Genomic DNA, 9,205 nt, shown 5'->3' on the forward strand with positions numbered 1-9,205 from the left:
AAGACTGTCTTGGTCAATGAATTTAGAGAGACATTAGAACCAGAATTGTGACATTGGAAAATAGATAGAAAAAAGTCCAGAATGACTTCTTGAAAAGAATACACTTTTCAGTTGTCCCCATGTACAAAAATGTGTTTCTCTACAATTGCCTCAAATTCTTCATTTTGCCTTATTATATTTACTGAAGTTACATCAATAAAAATTCACTTGGGCTATCTAGCATTCTTTAAAAATCCAAATAATTTTAAACTCGAACACTCAAGAAAAGTAAAGAGTACTTTATTAATATAAACAGAAAATTATAAATTAGTTTTCAAAAGACTTGGTTGAAGGCAATGCAGAAACTCAGCCTTGTTCAAATTCTGATTTCACCCTCTATTACCTAAATGACCTTGTGCAAGTTTTCATACTATGCTCTTTGTTTCCTAGACTACAGGAAAGAAATACACTGTGCTATTGAAATATATTGACATTAAGTGCTTAGAAATGCACCTGAAAGAAAAGTATTATCTACTATTAGTGTTTAAGAAATGGAGTAATTTTTAAATACCTTCCTAAAACTAGATAAGTAAAAACTTTTTATATGTGTTTCAAATTGAATTCTGATTCAGAATGATTTATTGTTTTCAATTTGCTCTTTGGAAGTAGGTCCTATCTTCTGTCATAAATTTTCTAAACTTACCCAATCAGAAAAAATTCTTACTGAACTACATTGGCCATAGTTCTTCTGACATTGATATTAATTTTTCTGGTTATTTACCAAACAATTAACCAAAACATATACATGTATTAAAAGAGTACTTCCTTCAAAGCCATAAATGCAATTGTATAATCATGAAACAAGACATATTTGTGACCAAATGAACTTTCAACAATTTATGGTTAGGAAAGAAGGCTGCCTTCCTATATTGCCCTTGCCAGAAGATGGAGTAGTAAATTCTTTTTCAGGCACAGTAACACAATACATCATTGTAAGTAGCACAAATAATTAGAATTTAAAATTATACAGGAGGAGAGTGATCTCACTAAGATGATGACACAGGTCGTTCCTGACTTCATTCCCCCTCACAAGAACAGCTATCATCTCTTCAAGAACAAAACACCACTGAGAGAATCCTAGAACATGAGAGTGAGCCTGAAGCACCCCCCAGGACCACATAGACCAGATTAGAAGGGTGAGCAAAGTGCCTACCTTTCACCACATTGTCTCTCCCTCAGGCAGCGTAGCACCACCTAGAGAGCTCTCCCCGGAGACTCAGATTGCTCAAGAGGGAAAAGAAAACTCAGAAGGGAAGACCAGCCCTCACTTTATGGGAATTATGGGTCCCTTTCTGAGGAGCCCCTACTCTGATCTCGTACCACTGGGAATCTGACTGTGAGGTAGAGGGGGGAAGGGACTTGCAACAACCAACACATGGATCTTGGCAGAGTTTAACATGCAGAACCCAAGTAGTAGTCCCAACCAGCAGCTATGCTCATCTGCAGAACCAAGTCAAGGGCTGTACTCTCACCCAGAGACTTGGCGAGGTGCAGATGCGCCTGATTAAATTAGGACTTTTGTTGGCCCAAGAGCCCACTTAGCCCAGACCCAGGCAAGGTGCTGAGTCACAGTCCCAACCACCGTGGAGAGTTCCTTTCAGCCCCTTCTGACTAGAAGGGCTGATGACAACTCCTGGAAGGTGTGCAGCTCAGTGGCACTCAAGCCAAGAGGCAGGTGAGCACAGGTGATTGCCCCCCAGAACAAAGCCAATACTGGCATGGAGGCTCCCCATGCTACACACACAGACAGGAAGATTAATTCATAGCTCATGCTGAGGATAGCTGCAGACCCCTCCCAACTGAAGAGACTGTTTGGGAAATAGCCTAGAACAGTCCCTCCCCTCCCACCTGGGCAAAGGAGCTGAGACATAGCCTCACTCACTGGGAAGAATGTCTTCTGGTCCCAACCAACCAAAAGAACCAGTAGAAATACCTAAAAGGTGTGCAGTCCAGTGGGACATGAGCACAGAGAAGGGCAAACACAGCTAATAGTCTGCAGAGCAAAGCCAGGGGCCATGTTTAGCCAGAGAACTTGTGGTGTGGGTCAGTTGGAGTTAAGACAACAAACTAAGAGCTTTACTGGTTTTAGAACTGCTTCTCCCTCTATGACCAGACAGGGAATCTAATTTGTGGCCCTTCTCATTGCTGAATACAGCATTTAGCTTGTCCAACCAGAGAAACTAACCAGAACATACAGAAAGCTATGTAACCCACTCAACTGCCCTACCTGGATTAGCATTTTAGGAGAGAACATAATCTGCGCCTTCGACCATTTGCAGAGCAAAACTGCTAGGCTCACCTGACCAAGAAATTCAGTGTGGACTCAGGCATGATTTGGATCATCAAGCAACAAATTCTACAGACCCTGAGTCCTGTCCTGCTGCCCTGCCAGGGAAGGGAACCTAATTCATAGCTATATCCACTGCTGAATATAGTATGTAGTCCTGACCATCTAGTAAGCCTGACCAGAGAATTCAAGTAGACATGGAGCCCATCCTACAGCCTCACATAGGTAGGGAATCAGGCCAGCAGTCGCATTCCAACTTTTCTCAGCCAGAAGCACATCCTCCAGTACCTATCCTGAGAGCTTGAAGAGTTACTTCACTCGAAATAGACCATAATAGCAGGCCCACATGCCGCAATGCATTATCAGCAGACACACACAGAAAACTAAACCGAACTGACTGGTAAAGAACTGTCTCTGCCAAAGCAAGCCTGTAAAGTCTGAAATAGGAGCCACATTGTTCAAATGCACAGATACCAACAGACACAAAAAAATCAAGGATCACAAAAAATCAGATAATTGTGACACCACCAAAGGAAACTAATGAAATTCCAATAACTGACCCTAAAAATATGAAGATTTAGAACTGTCAGAAAAAGAATGCAGAATAATAATTTTCAGGAAGTGTAGTGAACTACAAGAAAACACAGACATACACCTAAATGGAATTAGGAAGACAATGAATGAACAAAATGAGAAATTTTATAAGGAAATAGCAACCATCAAAACAAACAGAAATCCTAGAGCTGGAAAAAATAATAAATGCAGTGAGGATTTAAATAGTTTCAAAAGTAGACTGGATGATGCAGAAGAAAGAATGAGTGAACTGGAGGATAAGACATTGGAAATTACCCAGTCAGACATGCAAAAGCAAAAAAATTAAAAGGGAATAAGAAAGTTTCAGGGCCCGACAGGAAACAAACAAAAACAAAAAAAGAGAGACAGAGAAACAATATTTGCAATAAGGGAATTCCAGAACGTGAAAAGAAAGAAAAAGGGACACAAAGTATATTTAAGGAAATAATGGCTGACAACTTCTCTACCTTGAGAAAGAATTGAACGTCCAGTATCAGGAGGCCCTAAAGACTCCAGATGGGCTAAACCCAAATAGGACTACTTGAAGATACATTCCATTTAAATCATCAAAAGTCAAAGATACAGAAAGAATTTTAAAAGCAGTGTCACAAAAGAGAATTACATACAAGTAACCCCCACATAAAGTAAAAGAATACTAATATAAAAACACAAAAAGTTTGATTACATCAAACTTAAAAGATTTTTGCACCATGAATGAAACCAACAGTGAAACAAAAGGCAACATACTGAATGGGAGGAAATATTTGCAAATGATATACCTGATAAGGTGTTAATATCCAAAATATATAAAGAACCCATACGACTCGATACCACCAAACAAACAACAAAACTCAAGTAATACAACAACAAAAAAAAATAGGTAGATGACCTGAATACACGTTATTTCAAAGAAGACACATGAAGATATGTTCAACATAATTACTCATCGGAGAAATACAAATCAAAACCACAATGAGACACCATCTCACACCTGTTAGAATCACTACTATCAAAAAGACAAGAAATAACAAGTTTTGACAAGGATTTGGAGAAAAGGAAACCTTTTTGCACTGTTGGTGGAAAAGCAAATTGGTCAGCTGCAGGGGAAACCAGTATGGAGGTTCCTCACAAAATTAAAAATAGAAATACCATATGATCCAGTAATTCCACCACTTGGTATTTACCCAACAAAAACAAAAACATAATTTAAAAATATATATATAATACTATGGTTTTTGCAGCATTATTAAAATAGCCAAGATATGGAAACAACTCAAGTGTCTATCAATACATGAATGTATAAAGAAGATGTGGTAAATATATATATATATATATATATAGAGAGAGAGAGAGAGAGAGAGAGGATTACTAGCAAATAGAATTCAACAGTACACTAAATGGATTATTCACCATAATCAAGTGGGATTTATCCAGTGAGATGCAAGGATATTTCAACATGTGCAAATCGATCAATGTGAAACATCAATAGAATGAAAGAAAAGAATCATATGATCACCTCAATAGACACAGAAAAGTGATTTGACAAAATTCAACATCAATTCGTGATAAAACTCGTAACAAATTAGGCATAGGAGAAACATATCACCACATAACAAAGGCCATATATGACAATCCCACAGAAAACACCATACTCAATAGTGAAAAGATGAAAGCGTTTCCTCTAAGATCAGAAGTAAGACTAGTGTGCCCATTCCCAGCACTCCTATTCAACATGGTACTAGAAGTCCTAGAAAGAAATAGAAATAAAAGGTATCAGAATTGAAAAGGAAGAAGTGAAACTGTCTAAACTTGCAGAGGACATGATTTTATATATAGAAAAATCCTAAAGACTCAACCAAAAACACCTGTTAGAGCTAATCAATGAATTTAGTAGTAACAAGGTACAAAATGAACATACAAAATTCAGTAACATTTCCATACACTAATAACAAAATTTTTATAAAAGAAACTGAAAAATCAATCCCATTTACAGCAGTATCAAAAGCAATAAAATACTTGGTAATACATTTAACTAAGGAGATGAATGATCTCATGCTGAAATTTATAAGGGATTGATGCAAGAAACTGAAGAAGATACAAATAAATGGAAAGGCATCCCATGTTAATAGAACAAGAGAATTAATACTGTTAAAATGTCAATACAGTTAGCTAAAGAGGGGTTTGTACAAAGATTATTTTTGTTTTCTTTCCTGAAACATTATCAAAGTTAATAATAGTATTATAGAACAATGTCAGTTTTGATTTTATTCATTTATAATTACTTATGCTAAGTGATAACAAACACAAATAAGTTTTCCTTCAGATATGTGTTTTGTCTTTTTTTCCCTCCAAAAGAATTGGTATTGAATTTCTAGAAACTATGGAGAAATACTTCTCTTTTTCTGTATCTGAAACACTGTCAATTATAATTGTATATCAGCAACAGTTCTAATCTTGATTTAGAGAACCTGATTAAGGTATGCTGAAAGTAGTAACAATAATAATGATCATTGTTATTAATATCAAATAGCACTGGGTGTTATATGCAAACAATGAAGCAAGGAACACTACATCAAAAAATAATGAAGTACTGTATGATAACTAACATGACATAATAAAAAAATAAAAATAAATAAACTTACTGTGGTAGTCATTTCACAATATATGTAAATAAAACCATGATGCTATATATTTTAAAAAATAAACAAATAGCACTAGTGTTTGTATAATGCATTATGTCTTTGAAAACTATGTTAATACACACTGCCTCAACTACACCAACCAATAGCACTGTAAGACTGGTATTAATAGGACCCTAATTTAGTTGATAAAGAAACTGAGATTCTAAATGTAAGTGATTTTTCTGAGATTACCACAAGAGTATATAATTCCAATAAATAATTCAATCTTATATGTTAAGTATTATGTCATCTCTCAAGGGAAAAAAATAAAGTTAGACATCTAACACAAGGTTTCTCTTTCTGAGAATATCCTACAAATCTTGAAAATATTCATGATCCCAAACTCTCAAATATGTGAATGAAAATATTAAAGATGTTCTTTTAAAAGTATAGTTGGAGAAAAAAGAAAGAATAAAGGAAATCTCAAGACAAGAGAGACAAAGCAAACACAAAAAGCACCCAAAATAGCATCACCTGAGAGCATTTGTTAATTCCTACTAACAAAGAGCTTTTATTAAGAAAATCTAGGAAAGAGTCTGAACAGAAAAAGAAATTCTTAAAGTGTGTACCTCTGAAGAGGTTTGCCTTGCATAAAAAAGTAAACTAGAATAATAATCACTCCCGGCAAAAGAAATAGTAACAAAATTGTGGATTTCTGCTTTGCTTATGAGTACAGTTACAAGAGAATACTCTTTCTTGAGTATACTTTTGTATACAAAAGTCAGACCATATCCAGGAATGGCATGGTTTAAAAAGCCACAAATCAATAAATTAATCAATTTAGACGAACTATTCCATACTGGGTAAGTACCCAGGCACCTTGTAAAGCTAATCTCATTCTAGGCCTCACAATGACTACTTGGAATGTCCCTCAAGACCCCCTAAACTGAAAGAAAGAAAAAAAGAAAGAAAGAAAGAAAGAAAGAAAGAAAGAAAGAAAGAAAGAAGAAAGAAAGAAAAGAAAAAAGGATAAAAATATACCATAAGGTAGAGTAAAATAACCAGCAATACAAATGAATCTTTAAACTCTTCAGATATTGTTAATTACCAAACACAAGCCATAAAATCCAGCATGTTCAATATTTTGAAGATATAAATAAGAAAATCAACAACATCAACAACTAACAAGAGACCACCCAAAATGATGAGTTAGAATACCAAGAAAAAAACTTCCAAAAACAAAGGTAATAAAGATTAAAATTTTTAAAGTATATACAATTGATAAAATAGCATAACAATAACCAAAGAAAGTATGAAAGAACTAAAAAATAGCTTAGAGGAAATTATGAGAAAGCCAGAGAGGGAAGTAAGGAGCGGAGAAAAAGGGACAACGAGATATAATAAAAGACAAAGTGAATACCGAGGAGATCTAATATATATCTAATTGCTTTTAAAGACAGAAGAGGGATGCCTGGCTTAGTCATTTAAGCACCTGAGTCCTGGTTTTGGCTCAGGTTGTGACCTCAGGTCCTAGGATTGAGCCCTGCCTGAGCCTGGCCTCAAGCCCTGCCTCGAGCCCCTAGCTGAGCCTAGCATCATGCCTGGTGTTCAGTGCACAGTCTGCTTGTCCCTCTCCCTCCCCTTCTCTGCCTCTCCCCCCATGCATTCTCTCTCTCTTCCTATCACTAAAATAAATAAATAAATAATCTTGAAAAAAAAAGACTGAAGAGTAGAATGAGGAATAGATAATTCAAAGAGATAATGGCTGAAATTTTCCCAGATTTTATAAAAATTATAAATTTCCAGAATCAGAGTGTACGATAGATCTCATTCAGGGTAAGTAATATTAAATCTGCAGTATCCTCAAAGGATTGTGAGAGGGGAGAAAAGGAAACCTGTAACTGAACGCGCAGTGAGACAATCTTTTAAAAGAGTACATACTGCAAGAATTTGACCAACAGACACTCACCAATGGAACAGCTGAAGAATAGATTTAACAACCAAGAAATAGTATACCGGAAAGAAAGTCTGAAATACTAGAAAAACATGATAAGAATAGAATATGGGGAATGGGAGTGCTAATCTAAATAAATATTTATAGACTGCATAAAATAAAAATAAAACTATTTTCAGTAGTACTGAACATGCTGACTGACACTCCAACTGAAAACTGTTGCAAATGCCAGACAAAAATCTATTTTATAGACTTTAAAATACATCAGTGAACTGTGAAGGATTTCAGAAGCCAAAAATAAATAAATAAATAAGGGAAAAGGGAATCTAGAATTTTGAGCAGGAGTCCATTAAACAATGGGTCAAATAAAAACCGTGGTCTTTATTTGCACGTCCCCAGAGCTAAGAATGGTTTTCATATTTTAAAAGTTTATAAGAAAAACCAAACAAACAAGCAAAGGATATGTGACAAATTGCTTGATTTGCAAGGATGTGGCCTGCAAATCCTAACATATTTCTATACGGCCCTTTACAGAAAAAGTTTGCCAACCAACCTCTGCTTTATAGAGTCTACAACAAATGTGGAGACCTAAATTTAGCTATTACCTTAAAGACAGTTGCTTAAGTTAATACCCGAGACTTGTTCTTTCCTGGCCTCCTAGAGCCTCGCGGTGAAGAAGTCCAGAGGCTGCCCAAATTATAAAACATGTTAGGAGAACCCCCAAGCCAAAAGATTACGTCATCAGAGTAAGGGAGTCCTAGAAACACAGGAGTCCTAGAAACACAGATACATGCACACAGTGTTACAAAGAAAATTATCTACCCTGAAAACTATCACTAAGGGGGAATAAATCCCTCCTAAGGATTTGCAACATTAATTTGGTTTTTATACAATTGTAGCTTGAATCCATATAACCTGAGAGACCCGAAAAGTCTCACAGAGAGATTTTTGTGGGAAGTGGCCCTGGGTGGAAAGGAATATTGTCAAATGCCTTGGCAGAAGCAAACGTAAGTGTGCTCTACTAGGACAACTATCAATTCAAGAATCAGAGAATTCCCACTGCTGGGCTTCCAGTAAAAATGATCGCACATTTTTTTAAAAAAATCATGAAACACTCAAGCTTAATGAAGAAGATAGTAGCATAGGACTTCTAAAGACTTAAAATGACAGAATTATCAAACAGAATATAAAGTAAGTATGCTTACTATGTTGTAATAAATAAAAATAGGGGAAGCATCATAAGAGAGCAAGAAGCTATAAGAGTTGGCCCACCACAGTGGTGACTGGTCTGTGGAAAGCACCTCAGGCACAGGTGACAAGCCTACCTGCAGGATCTAGAGCTCATGGTGTCCTGGGGGTTCCCTCCTGACCCTGGGGCACCTCCTTACCCCATGTGACCCTTGCCTCTGCACCCATGATGGAGAGGAGGTGCTGCCACCCATTTCTTGCTGCTATGGGTGAGGCACTCCTTGATCCTAGATGATATTACCTGTGTATTTCTCATCTCCTTCTAGGAAATCCATTAGCTGTCCTAGAAGGAGACGACCTGGTCTTATGATGGTTGAGTACCTAGTGAGTTTCCTGTCTTGTCCAGTAGGTACTGGAGTAGTGGTTTTGGGTGGCGAGAGCTCTACTCTCATTACACTCAGCCCAAATCCCCGACCAGCCTTGAAACAGATGAAAGGAGAGTGGTTCTAGGGGGTCTATGGACATAAAAATCACCAACAATTC

Source organism: Ailuropoda melanoleuca, chromosome 3 (genome assembly GCF_002007445.2).
Source record: "Ailuropoda melanoleuca isolate Jingjing chromosome 3, ASM200744v2, whole genome shotgun sequence".
NCBI lineage: Eukaryota > Metazoa > Chordata > Mammalia > Carnivora > Ursidae > Ailuropoda > Ailuropoda melanoleuca.